We start from the raw sequence: 15,024 nt of genomic DNA, 5'->3' as shown, positions 1-15,024 counted from the left end.
TTTCAAACAGGGGGGGGCGGGATCTGGGGGTCCCCTTGTTAAAGGGGGCTTCCAGATTCTGATAAGCCCCCCGCCCGCAGACCCTCACAACCAACGGCCAGGGTTGTGAGGATGAGGCCCTTGTCCTTATCAACATGGGGACAAGGTGCTTTGAGGGGGTCACAGACCCCCAAAGCATCCTCCCAATGTTGAGGGTATGTGGCCTGGTACGGTTCAGGAGGGAGGGGGGGCCGCTCTCTCGTCCCCCCCTCTTTTCCTGCGGCCTGCCAGGTTGCGTGCTCGGATAAAGGGTCTGATATGGATTTTTAGGGGGACCCCCACGTCAATTTTTTAAAAAAATTTGATGCGGGGTCCCCCTTAATATCCATATCAGACCTGAAGGGTCTGGTATGGATATTTGGGGGGACCCCCACGTCAATTTTTTTTTTACATTTGACACGGGGTTCCCCTTAATATCCATGTCAGACCTGAAGGGCCTGGTAATTGAATTTAGGGGAACCCCCATGCTTTTTTTTTTTTTTTTAACCACTTGCTTACTGGGCACTTAAACCCCCCTCAGTCCCAGACCAATTTTCAGCTTTCAGCGCTGATGCACTTTGAATGACAATTGTGCGGTCATACAACACTGTACCCAAATGAAATTTTTATCATTTTTTTCCCACAAATAGAGCTTTCTTTTGGTGGTATTTAGTTACAGCTCGGAGTTTTATTTTTTGCTAAACAAACAAAAAAAGATGCAAAAAAAAAAATCATGTTTTAATAGTTTGTTATAAAATTTTGCAAACGGGTCATTTTTCTCCTTCATTGAAGTGCGCTGATTAGGCGGCACTGATAGGCTGCATTGGTGGGCACTGATGGGCTGCATTGGTGGGCACTGATAGGCTGCATTGGTGGGCACTGATAGGCTGCACTGGTGGGCACTGATAGGCATAGTTAAGGCGGCACTAATAGGCACAGATAAGGCGGCACCGATGGGCACAGATAAGGAGGCACTGATGGGCAAAGATGGGCACAGATAAGATGGCACGGATGGGTGGCACGGATAAGTGGCATGGATGGGTGGCACGGATGGGCACTGATAGGTACCACTGATAGATGGGACTGATGGGCACTGATAGGTGGCACTGATAGGTGGCTCTGATAGGTGGCACTGCTGGGCACTGATGGGCGGCACTGCTGGGCACTGATGGGCGGCACTGGGGTGCAGCACCTTTGAGGCAGATTGTGGGCACTGTGGGTGGCACTGTGGGTGGCACTGCTGGGTGGCACTGTGGGTGGCACTGTGGGCACTATGGGCACTGCTGGGTGGCACTGACGGGGGGTACTTACTTTTATTCAGGATGGCACTGCAGGGGGCAGGTGGGCACTGGCAGGGGGCAGGTGGTCGCTTGTATTGCTGGCCGTGATCGGGCCGCCGGTGATCGGCTTTTTTTTTTCTCCTCGCGCTGTCAGCGCGAGGAGGAATAATAGCCGTTTACCGGCTCCGTTCTATCACATGATCAGCTGTCATTGGCTGACAGCTGATCACGTGATAAGGGGTCGGGATCGACCCCTTGCACGGATCGGTGATCAGGCGAGTCTCATGGACTCGCCGATCACAGAGCGCGCCGCGCGCGCCCCTCAGGGGGCACGCAGGCCGCTCGTGCACGGGACGACGTCAATAGACGTAGTCCCGGAAAAGTAGGTCCGCGCTAATGCCGTCATTTGGCAATAGCGGGGATCCCAAGTGGTTAATCAATGAATGAATGAATTGTCGGCTAATACAGAGAACACTCATTGAGTGTTCTCTGTATTACGGAGACCCGACAATTTAGCCGCAAGTGATTTTAAAAGACTTTTTTTCCTGCACAAATGACACTTTGTGCAGGGACAGTTCTAAGCACCAGAAACATGCGCCCCTTCACAGGCATACTATAGATACCCCCCAGATACGAAATTTAAAGGAATATTACACTTTTATTGTTTCACTTTAATCATTATTAAAATCACTGCTCCTGAAAAAACGGCCGTTTTTAAAACTTTTTTTTGCATTGATCCATGTCCCCTGGGGCAGGACCCGGGTCCCCAAACACTTTTTAGGACAGTAACCTGCATATTACCCTTTAAAATGAGCACTTTAGATTGTGAACGTTCGAGTCCCATAGACTTTAATAGGGTTCTAAAGTTCACACGAAGTTTAGGTCTGTTCGCAGGTTCTGGTGCGAACCGAACAGGGGGGTGTTCGGCTCATCCCTAGTCTCCATGGCTTACCCAGAGCTTTAGGTCATCTGGCATGGACCACAGGTACCAGTCCATCACTACTCGTTCCACCATCTGTGGGCCTGACAGTTTTTCTGGCTGCAGCCATTTTTTAACCAGCTGTACCAGTTCATGCATTTGGGACCTGGGCGGTCGGTCAGGTTTGTACCGCCAGTGATGCACCCTCTGAGCCCGGACGGCTGTGGTCACTCCTAGGCGGGCCAGGATCTCTGCTTTCAGATGCTCATAGTCACTGATGTGTTCCATTGGGAGGTCAAAATAGGCCTTTTGTGGGTCACCGGTGAAGAAAGGGGAGATAATGCCGGCCCATTGGTCATGAGGCCACCTCTCTCTCTCCACTATCCTCTCAAAGGTGGTGATAAAGGCCTCTACATCATCACTGCGTGTCAGTTTTTGTAAAAAAATGGCTGGCCCTCACAGACACCTGGTTGTCAACGGCGAGAGCTGCTTTTTCTTGTCTTGTCCCTGAGCCAGCTGCTGTACTGCCTCCTGCAAGGCAGCCACCTGTGCTTGAGTGGACTCCTGCTGAGCAGTAAACTGGGCGACTAGCAGCCGTGTGCTTTCCTGCTTTGCAACTATAGCCTGTGCCAGGGCCTGCTGCTGCTGAGCCATTGCTTCCTCATGGTGACGATTTGCGTCTGCTGAAGCTTGCTGCTGGGTCACGGTGGCTTGTGCCAAAGCCCTATTGACCTCCTCCATGTCTTTACCTGCTGCTTGCAGTGTCTGAGCTGACTTCACCCAAGACATGCCATTTGTACACAGTCTCTTTTAAATGTAATTTTTTGGTTTTTAAACAGTTTTTGCGGCTGCAAATGCACTTTTGCCCGCATTCTCCACCAGTTGTAAGCTTTGGGGATAATAGCTCCGTGGGACCAAGTGTATAAACCGTTCAAAGGTGAAACCAAAAGACTTTTATTTATAATTAAATCAAAAATAAGGCTTTCTTCAGCACACAAATCAAAACGTAAATTAAAGTCCGCTTATCTTCAGCACAAAAAACAAGAATTAAAGAAAACACCTACAGTTCTGTAGCCGGATCTTCGCCCCAAAGTTTTCAGAGTCCTTATAGAAATCTTTTGCAGCCTCCAAAACAGCAAGACAGCAACACAGCTCCTCAGACAGGTGTTAATCTCCTACTCCTCCTCACCACCACCTCTTCACTACTTCCTGTCTTATGAGCTGTCTTCTTTAACCCCCTGTTTGCAGAATCCCTGTGGTCAGGGAGGGAGGCTCTTTCCCACCCAAATGTCACTTCAGAGCCCCCAAATTCCAGGTCCCAACTATCTCTCTCTTAATATAGAGAGGACCGCAAGTCAGTCCTCTCCTGATGACTATACCTGGAATTTCTCACCCGTTTTGGGTGACCCCCTGAAGTCTACCGTGGACTCCCTTAAAGGGACCACAACCCGAATACTGGTGCTACATAGCACCCGTCCAGGACCCAACCTTGGCGTCCTATACAATATATATATATATATATATATATATATACACTCTGCATTCAGTGTAGCCTATATATACAGCACTCACTGTACACAAGAAGATTTGTTCACTTATGATTATTATGGACAATTTTGATGGTTTATTTTATTGTGCACTTTATTAATCAGGTACACATTGTATATTCATTTCATATTATATATATATATATATATATATATATATATATATATATATATATATATATATATATATATATATATATATTCATATTCATATTACATTTTTGTATTGTTTTTTATATACATTTTAAAAGCTTTTTTTTTTTGCATTGTTACATGTCCCCTGGGGTAGTACCTGGGTCCCCAAACACTTTTTATGGCAATAACTTGCATATAAGCCTTTAAAATTAAACCTTTTGACTTTTCACGTTCATGTCCCATAGACTTTAACGGTGTTCACATGTTCGCACAAATTTTTGGTCTGTTTGCATGTTTTGGGCTGAACCAAATCGGGGGGTGTTCGGCTCATCCCTACTCGACTGGAATGCAGAAATAGTTTTCCAAGTACTTGAGTATCTGAAGGCCAACAGGTGGAATCTGGGGTCCTGGAAGGCTGTGACAGATTCTAAAAGAATTATCATCAGTTTGCTTATCTGTAATTAAAACTGGATGCTGTTGATGTCATTAACCAAAAAGGGCAAAGGCCATATGCAGACAATGATGTTACCAATGTCTCTGCCCTTTCAGTTGAGAAATATCATAGCCAGCAGTCTTTATGGGATTGAAGATGAGTCTTCCTTTGCTATGACACTTTTTGTGATGGGTACATGAATCTATCCCCCATCTGCCTCACCGACATTTGTTGTATCTATGACACTCTTTATGAATTTCACTGATTATGTATTAAGAGCATTTATACATTAGGAGTACCGTATATACTCGAGTATAAGCCGAGATTTTCAGCCTCTTTTTTGAGGCTGAAAGTGCCCCCCTCGGCTTATACTCGAGTCATCGCCGTCTGACTGCTCGATCAGCGTATCGAGCAGACAGACGGCGGACATACTACAATTTGAAAGCCGCGCCTCCTTCTCCGCCTCCGCCTGTGATAGGCGGAACACTGAATTTCCCAGCAGCCTGTGTTCCGCCTATCACGGACATCGTCTCATCCTCGTCCGTAGTACGAGGATGAGACGATATCGGTGATAGGCGGAACACAGGCTGCTGGGAAATTCAGTGTTCCGCCTATCACAGGCGGAGGCGGAGGCGGGGCTTTTGAATTTTAGAATGGCCGCCGAGGCGATCCTGGCAAGGCACGGGACGGAGGCAAGGCAAGGCACGGCACGGCACGGGACGGGACGGAGGCAAGGCACGACACGACACGGGACGGAGGCAAGGAGGCAAGGAGGCAAGGCACGGCACGGGACGGAGGCAAGGAGGCAAGGCACGGCACGGGACGGAGGCAAGGAGGCAAGGCACGGGACGGAGGCTCGGGACACAGGTAGGCTGGACACACACACACACACACACACACACACACACACACACACACACACACACGGACACACACACACAGGGATGGATGGATGGAGACACACACACACAGGGATGGATGGATGGATGGAGACACACACACACAGGGATGGATGGATGGATGGAGACACACACACACAGGGATGGATGGATGGAGACACACACACACAGGGATGGATGGATGGATGGACACACACACACACAGGGATGGATGGATGGATGGACACACACACACACAGGGATGGATGGATGGATGGACACACACACACACAGGGATGGACGGACACACAGGGACGGACACACACACAGGGATGGACAGGCATGTCTCACCCTCGGCTTATACACGAGTCAATAAGTTTGCCAGTTTTTTTGGGGGTAAATTGGGGGCCTCGGCTTATATTCGGGTCGGCCTATACTCGAGTATATACGGTAATAAAAAAAAGGGTTACATAGAGTGGTATTAAACCTAAAACCTAAAATGTAATATATTGCCATTTAACAATCATTAGATGTGGTAGCTGCATTCGTTTTCTTTTTTTTAAGTAGTTTTCAACCGGAAGATCTGGCCTTTAACACACCTCTTGTATTAGAGTGCCCCCACTCTGGATAAAGTAGCACAAGGGCACCTTTGTACAGCGGCATCGTCAGTCTGGGGGAGGGAGTGTTAGTTGTAGAACTAGCAGAGTTAGACACCATAACAAATTGAAGTCAAATTCTAGTTCACAAACTCACACTGCAGTTACACCAGAAGTTACAGCAGATGTTTTTCTTTTTTTTTTAAGGATAAAAGCTTTACGTGAATTCATAAAAAGCTGATCATTGTAAGCACCCCTGCCAGTGGTAAATGGTTTGTCTCAACACTCTACACTGCTTCATTTACAGGAGACCTTGTCTTGTGGAAAAAACAGCAGACTTACTAGTTGGATAGCCAGATTCACCAAATAACTGGATGAGATCACTGGATGAAGGAGCACAGGGCATCTTTGGACAGCAGCATTGTCAGTCTGGGGGAGGGGACTGTTAGCAACTTAGCTGTAGCACTAAGATATTTAAATACAATAACAAATTAAAGTCAAATTCCAATTCACCAGCTCACACTGCAGTTACACCAGCAGTTACAGCAATGTTTTTTTTTTTTGAAGATAGAGGTAAATGATTTCATTTAATACTATAAACTGCTTTATTTGCAAGAGAGTTTGTTGAAAATTACCAGACTTACTGACTGGATCATCAGATGCAATTAAAGCTGAAATCTAGGCTGATATTAAGACACAAATCAAGGCAGCTATGTAATTACTAATACATCATGTGGTGTCTTTTTTGCATACAAGCCAGGAACAGCAGGACTGGAGTGTAATGCCGCGTACACACGACCGGATTTTTCGACATCAAAGGTCCGACGGAACAATTCCGGCAGACCATTCGTTCGTGTGTGGGCTGCAGCGGACTTTTGATTTGCAAAAATCTGTCAGACTTTAGAAATGGAACATGTTTCAAATTTTTCCGCCGGAACTCCACCGGACCCAGTTCCTACCGAGAAATTCGCTCGTGTGTATGCTAGTCCGATGGACAAAAACCGACGCGAGGGCAGCTATTGGCTACTGGCTATGAACTTCCTTATTCTAGGCTGGTCGTATGTCATCACGTTCGAATCCTTTCGGACTTTGGTGTGATTGTGTGTGGCCAAGTCCGTTCATTCGGAAAGTCCGTCAGAACTCTGTCAGAACTCTGCCGAAGGTCCGTCGGACCTAGTCCCTCGAAAAGTCCGGTCGTGTGTACGTGGCATAAGAGAAAGCAGAAGCAAAAGGAGCCAATTAGTTCATGCTAGTGAAAAGAATGCTCAAAGAAGGAGAGAGTAGAGTGATAGAGAGAAAAGTTGCATGATGCTGCTGCTTCATTTATTGCTGTTCAGTCACAAGCTGAGGTGGTTCGAGAATCACCTGGGTTTAGAGGAAGTGGGTTGAATAATGCAAGGCATCAGACTGATGACATTTAGGGGCAAACAAAAAAAATTAGGGGACATCTCTGGATTCTAGGTGAATGTTTAAGCAAAATCTGGATTTGCTATTTTCCTTTTAATGGATTATCCATTTTTATCTGGTATTTTGGCTTTTTGGAAATTCTGTTTTAAAGTGATTATAAAGTCTCGTTAAAAAAATAAAAAATAAAATAACAAACATGTTATAATTACCTCCTCTGTGCAGTTGATTTTGCACAGAGCAGCCTGGATCCTCCTTTCTCGGGTCCCTCTTTGCTGCTCCTGGCCCCTCCCTCCTATGCTGACACAGCCAGCAGCTTCCTATGGGGGCACTGGTTCTTAGTCACAGCTCCATGTGTCCAGTCAGAAACAGAGCCCAACCCAGTCCTGCCCCTTCTCTCCCCTGATTGGCTGATTGACTTTGATTGACAGCCCAGGGAGCCAATGGTACAGCTGCTGTGTCTCAGACAATCAGGAGGAGTGTCCTGGATGGCTTAGATATTCATGGACATCACTGGAGAGAGATGCAGCTCAGGTAAGTAATTGGGAGTGTGCTGGGGAGGCTGCTGCATGTAGAAGGTTTTTTATCTTAATGCATAGAATCATTAAGATAAAAAAAAAAACTACTGCCTTTACAACTCCTGTACATACAGCATGGCGGCATTTTACTTTTTAGATAATGTTTGTAGAGCTCATGGGTCTTGCTGTCGGAAGTTTGTCCATAAGTAAATGGTGTAGGTAGACAAGGCTGGTTCAACTGGGGGGATACAGCAAGGCACACTTCCTATCCTGAATACTGGACAGAAGTTAATAAAACCACACAAAAAGTCACAATTTAAATCTGTAAACAAAATCTAATCGCCAATGGCCATTTCCAAAAACCTGTAATGAGATTAAACAAGAAAACTGCCATTATTGATCTCTTAGAGGCCTGTGTTGCTGTTGGAGGGTTTATTCACTTCACTTCTATTGATTACTGCTGCAGGGAGAGGTAAACCTGTTATCTGGCTCAGACGGGATACTAGGGATTAGGGGAGGCCTGCTAATATCACAACACAAGCACATATGGCATCAAAAGGGCACTAATAGTGGAGGAATGAGTAATTTATCACATGCAGGCACCTGCCTCAAGCAAAGCAAGCTGATCCACTACAGACTTTGACTCATGTCTAGTGCCCTCTTCTCTATAAATGTTTAAAAAAAAAATTGGAGTGTGAAGAGATCAACTTCAAATGTGAGTGTTGAAGAAAATAAAGTCATATAGCAAGCTAATGGTGCAGCTGCTGCTCCAGAGACCATCCTGTAAATATGTAGAATCTGTTTATGAGTAGAAGGAAATCCTATGCAAAACCATCTGTTAAATGTCGCCTCCCGATTCCCCTGATACTTCCCGCATACATTTTAAGAAATGACCAACAGTCAAGAAATCACCAAATAAATAATCGCTTTAAACTTTTCTATTTGGTCATGTGACCACAGGTTTCTGGCTCAAATCCATTTCTTTTTGATTGGTGGTGGGCATGAACTCTCTCCTAGCTGACAAGCTGGGGTTCCACTTTAAGGTTATAGTGTTATGGAACCAAGATTAACAAAAGTTGTCCTAGGAATTTGCCGATTTGTTTTAAGGAATTTACTTTTAGGGCAGCTATCTCTTTGGCTTATTTATGACAGGGGGGAGATGATATCCTCCGAAAAGCAAATGTTCTCCTGTGTGGAGTATGTGCATTCTCTGAGGGACAGGACATATTGCTTTTGAAAGGAGAAATCAATGTGTATACATGGAAATGTGGGCCGCACCTATCCCTCCTTTAATTAATATCAATTTTTACCTTCTAATGAATAAAGACACTCAACTACGTAACTTGGTGTAAAATTGGCCATGGCACGTTTATTGGTGTAAACTGAAACCAATTAATTTTATTAATACATGAAAAATTCTCACTTGTAAATAATAAATATAAACAGCTCAGTCTTCAGGACTCGAGCAATACCACATATCAAAAAAACAAGTCCCCCCTTTAAATGTAAAATGTGACAAAACCACATAACGTGCCAAGGGTGGGGGGTGAGGAGCTTGTTGCTGTATTCTGACCAGCTGAGAGAAAATTCCCATGGGGGCCCACTTATATAGATGAGCCCCACTTCCAGAATGTTCCCGCTGGTCATGTAACCCAATTTTTCTGCCTAACATACTACTAACTTTCTTAAAGTGACCATGACTCTTTTTTTTTGTTTGTTTAGACAGCTGCCACATGTCCATGCTGTTCAGACCAAAATGCTTTAGCCCTCTCAGTCCATTCTATTCAGAATGCCCTGGAGGACTTGCAATCCTTTAAAGCATTTGTTACCCCAACACTTCATATTCCTGATTAGAATTTAGTGAACAGTTTGTTCCAAGCATGAGTTCAGGCTGAATATTGGCTGTTCGCCCCCTGTGAGGAACACTCAAATTTGCAGGGTGTTCAGCGGGTGTTTGCCCAGACGAACGCCCTGCAACGCATTGCACACTGCCAAGTGTATTCTGCGCCCTGATTGGGCAAAGCTTTGCCCAATTAGAGCGAAATAAGACGGTGGTTGTTATGGAGTGGGGTCAGTAAGCCAGCCTTGGCGTCCTTAACCGATGAGTCAGCAGCTGTCAATGGGCTTCACTGCTGACAGCTGAATAAAAAAAAAAAAACATTTGCTGGTAAAAAAATATATTAAAAAAACCAGCGTGGGGTCCCCCCCTCCCAGTCCATGCTAGACAAATTTTAAGGGGAACCCTATTTCAACATTTAGAAAAAAAAACTGCATGGAGTCCTCCCCAAAATCCATGGCAGGCCCTTATCTGAGCATGCAGCCTGTGGTTGTGGGGGTCTGCAGGGAGGAGCTTATCAGAATCTGGAAGCCCCCTTTAAGAATGGGACCCCAGATCCTGCCCCCTGTCATGTGAATGAGTATGGTGTACATAGTACCCATTCACCAAAAAACTGTCAAAAAGTAATAAAAACACAGAGAGTTTTTGACAATTCCTTTTTTTTTTTTAAATAAGAAAATAATCTCCTCTCGATATAAATGTATCGTCAATCATGCTGCCTGCCACACCCCAAAAAAAAAAAAACACTCTGCAATCATTGACTGACTACTGCCGAAATGCCTCCTCCACTGTTTGACAGTTCTTATACAGGTAAGGGCGGGCCACCTGGCGACGTCACCTGGTGAGACCGCTCCTTTGTGATGTCACTGACCCATCATGCACCAGTCCGAAAGGAATCCTAAAAAAGAATACTAGTTTAGCCATCACATTTAATAATTGGTAAGTTGCAATACAATAAATGTATGCTTTTGGGTTTAATACTGCTTTAAATTCTTTCTACTGTTATATACTATGGACTAGACACAATATATTTCAACAAGGGCCATTCCAGTACAACCATAAGTTGTTGGAGAAGAGAGCACTTTCTCAAAATGATCTATGCGACTCCTCTCAGGTTTCAGATCTCACCAAACTAAACTCTCACGCACAGACACCTGTTAAACAACTTAATGCTAACCTTGGACTCTATCATTTACAATGGTTATATCAATATAGATGAGACAAAAAACATCCCATATACCACTTAAAATGAATGTGTCGTTCAGCCAACCGAAGAAAATACATTGTATTAATATACACAGAGCGCCATCATTTTCAATAAATCATGATGAATGCTGTAATGTGTCTTGCATGAAATATTCAGTTAATGCGCTTTGCTTAAAGAGTCACCAGGGTTTAGATCAAATTATTCTCATCACAGGCAGTCCTAGGTCAAGGTCTGCAACAGGTGCTGCCCTTACTATTCAATTCTAAAAGTGTCACAGCGTGATCATGAACATAACTAACATGGAGAAGAATTAGATGAAAAGACATACAAGAAAAAGGCACTACAAAAGGCTTTTAGATAAGGACTAGAAGAAAAAAAAATGGCAATTCTGGCTACAGGGGGTTTAATCACTGAATTTTTGCTTTTCCTAAAAAGTACTCTTTCGTTCCCCATAGGTTGTATCATTAAGCACCAGAAAATTTCCCTTACTCTACCTGCATAAAGGGAAGCATAGGGAGATATAAGTATAACTTTCTCACCTCTGCTAATATCTTCAACTAACTATTGGATAAGAGGGTGAATAGGTCTTTACTTGTCTGAGTAGCAAAGGTGATTTTGGAAAAAAAGGAGTTGGGTGGCAAATAAACTGTGGATAATATATTTAGGGGTACTGCACTAGTCTTCTCCCTGTTTTATTCCTATATGATATTGAATCCTGTATTGCCTATTGCATCCTAACAAGTTTGAAAACCATTCAAATTCATCCTGCGCAAAGTGTTTGGGGAGTGACAAAGGAAAGAATGTCTGTTTTACCTAATCTGGTATCAATAAAACTTCTTGTGGTTCAGCAAAAAATCTACAGTAGTTGAGTGCAGCTTATGTGTTTCTATTCTTAAAAATGAAACTGGGAAGTTTTAGGAAGTAAAGTTATTGTGTTACCTGAATTTATCATGTGAAATTTCTGCTAAAAATTCTAATTGAAATGAGACTGAACTGCATGTACTATTTTGGTGTTAGATAATCTAGCTAATACCAGTGGCAAGCCCTCCACCAGCACCCTTACCCCCCTGGGGGTTGATTGGGTCCCCTGCACACCTCCCCAGGTCGGTTTATCAGTTAATCAATCAATAGATCCCTGCACTATGCTGTGGGCTTCCTCTGGGCAGCGGGCAGCAGCTTCACACTGGCTCTCCTCCTTCCTCAGCTTCATGGCGGCGCGGCTTCCCCTGTGTCTCCTCTCTCCTCATCCTCAGCAGCCAATAGGATCGCCACTTCTCCTCACGGCCAATTGGGTCTCAGGACCCGCTTCCTGAGCCAGATTGGCTGGGAGCAGAAGCAGGAAGACAATAGCGGATATTAATTCTCTATTGTCTCACAAGTAGGTGGGCTCGGGGAGCAATGCTCTGCACCCCAAGCCCACCCTTTTTTTGAAGCCTATTAGAGCTCTAATCACGTGCTTCTAAAAACAAAAACAACAAAAAAAAAAACATTGGAATCAATGCGTCTGGCGCTCTGCATGTAAATTAGGGAGCCAGATGCATGGATTAGGGAGATGGCGCCTTCTTGTTTCTTTTTCAGAGAAATGGCAAATGATTGTATTATTAAATGAATGTCTTGCATTTATAGAAGTTCCCGTGTACCCACGGTCCTCAGAACACCCGTGTCTATTTTGCAGTCAGGGTGTTGATTTACTAAAACTGAAGAGTGAAAGTTTAAAGAGAGCTTTTTTTTTTTTGTCAAAGCTTAAAGTGGAGTTCCAGCCTGGGGAAAATAAAATTAAAAGTCAGCAGCTGCAAATACTGTAGCTGTTGACTTTTAAAATAAGGACACTGCGATGTTGGCACCCCAAGCCATTCCATATATCGGCTTTGGGTGCAGGCACCAGCATTGCAAGTAAGGGAAACTGCCAGTGAAGCTTTCTCATATATACATATATATATATATATACACATATACACAAACATGGAGGGTAGAGTGGTCAATTGTTTGAGACCGAGTTGTCTATTTGCCTGGCAAGTCATATCAAAGGCAGATTTTTAAAAACGAATAATAAACATGTCACACTTACCTGCTCTGTGCAATGGTTTTGCACAGAGCAGCTTCTCCTTCTCTTTTCAGGCCCCCCCACCAGCACTCCTGGACCCTCTCTCCTGCCCCCATAGCAAGCAGCTTTCTATGAGGGCACCTGAGCACTACTCTTTGAGTCCTTCACCTTCACACATGAAGTGCAACTCACTCTGCTTTGGCTCACTGGCTATGATGCCTCTGCTGTCTCAGCCAATGAGGAGGAAGAGACCCAGAAGAGCTCTCATGTACATCACTGGATCGAGATGGGACTCAGGTAAGTATTAAGGAAGGCTGGGGGGGCTGCTACACAGAAGGTTTTTTACCTTCATTTGTAGAATTTATGAATGTGGTAAAAGGGCCTTGAACCTTTACAACCACTTTAAAGCAGTAAACCCTTGCATATACCCAGTGGTGTATTTTGGTTTTGTGCTACCCTAGGCAAAACTAAAATTGGGTGCCCCCCACCCATCTAAATTTGTCCCACCCCTCCCTGTTTAAGATCCATCCCTTCATCTGCAAACTCCCCCTTCCTCTTTAGGCTGCACCTCTTCCTATTAGAGCCCCACCGCTGTAGTGGCTCCACTGCTCGTGGTGTCCCCTCTGCCTCAGGGTGATGCCCCCCCTGAAAAATTCTGACAAAGGCAATTGCCATATTTTCTTTGTGGTAAATACGCCCCTGCATATACCCAGTGATGTGACTGCCCTCAGGTGGCACACAGAGATGAAACAAATCTCTCTACAAACCTCCCCCCTGTTGAGTCCCCCCATAGCAGGCAGCTTGCTATGGGTGTACCCAAGCCAAAGCTCCGTGTATTCATTCAAACATGGAGCCACGGTCTGGCCCTGCCCTCTCTCTCCTCATTGCCTCACTGACTTTGATTGCCAGCAGCGGGAGCCAATGGCACTTCACTTGTGTCTCAGCCAATGAGAAGGGAGAGTCCTGGACAGCCGAGCCTCTTGTGCAACATCGCTGGATCAGAGGGAAGGCAAGTAAGTATTAGGGGGGTGCTGCAAACAAAAGGCTTTTTATCTTAATGCATAGAATAGAATGCATAAGGATAGAAAAAAAACAAAAAAAAACTTTCTGACTTTACAACCACTTTAATGCAGAGAATGCAGGATTTATAACCACATTAACTGTGTTAGACCTTTATCCTTAGGTAGTTTTTTTAAATATATTTTTCCTAGTCATAAAAGTGAATGCTGTGTGATGCATTTTGCATACTTGTAATGCATGTCTTAAAGAATCTGTATTGCCCCAAAGCAAATTGGAGAATGTACTTTGCAGTATAGGAAAATGACAGGGAGAATCAAATCCATTGCTAAAAGACAAAAAAAATATGGTAGCAATTTGTTTTCTCAGATTTCATAAGTGATAATCAAGGTCCTTTGTTCATAGGAAATATTAATAAAATTTTAGAAGTATATCTAGCAAAATCATTATTCAGCGTGGATGTTCTGAATGTTTACACTTGTGAATGTATTGCTTATTAATTATAACAGACAACCTTCGATGCATTTAGCTTTGACTGGAAATGCTTTATCTTTGAGCTTGTGTTTTTTAACCATGTAGATGAAATTATATTTTGCTAGAAAAAGTGCAGAGCTAGTAAGAATGGTTTCTAGCTGTCAATTCTAATCCTTATCATTCCACTCAAATCTTTGACTCTGTGTATGTCTATAGCTGACGGAGCAGCTGACATTGTAATGTGCGAATGAATGTGCTCAAGTCCCCAATGAGGTGGCCCTATTGAGTGTAATCTATAGGCCAAAAATTATCACGGGCAACTGAGCGCATCTGATTAGAATCAGTGACTGATAATCACAGACATCTCTTGGGAAGCAATGGAAGGGGGTCACAGAATCCCCAACATGACCTTGAACATGTCAGCTGCTATTCAACGATATAGCTCCTTTTTATTCGGTAAGGTATACAATTAAGATGCAATCATCTCAGGGCAAACAAACACAACTAAAAACATTTTTTGGTAGAAAGCCGTTTTCTCATTTAACTACTTAACTATTAAAAATATATAAATCCTTGCAATAGTTTGTCAGTTTCCTGCTCAGCCCAAATATTAATGCAATTCCATTCCCATTTACCTAGGACTATGTTGAGTTTAAAAAAGTAATCCTATTGAAATAATTCTTTGATCAGAGTTTGCTGAGATCATGTAAGATCAAC

Source organism: Lithobates pipiens, unplaced genomic scaffold, assembly GCF_037356315.1.
Source record: "Lithobates pipiens isolate NorthernLeopardFrog02 unplaced genomic scaffold, aLitPip1_a1.2 Scaffold_16, whole genome shotgun sequence".
Taxonomy (NCBI): domain Eukaryota; kingdom Metazoa; phylum Chordata; class Amphibia; order Anura; family Ranidae; genus Lithobates; species Lithobates pipiens.
This window is presented reverse-complemented; position numbering follows the sequence as displayed.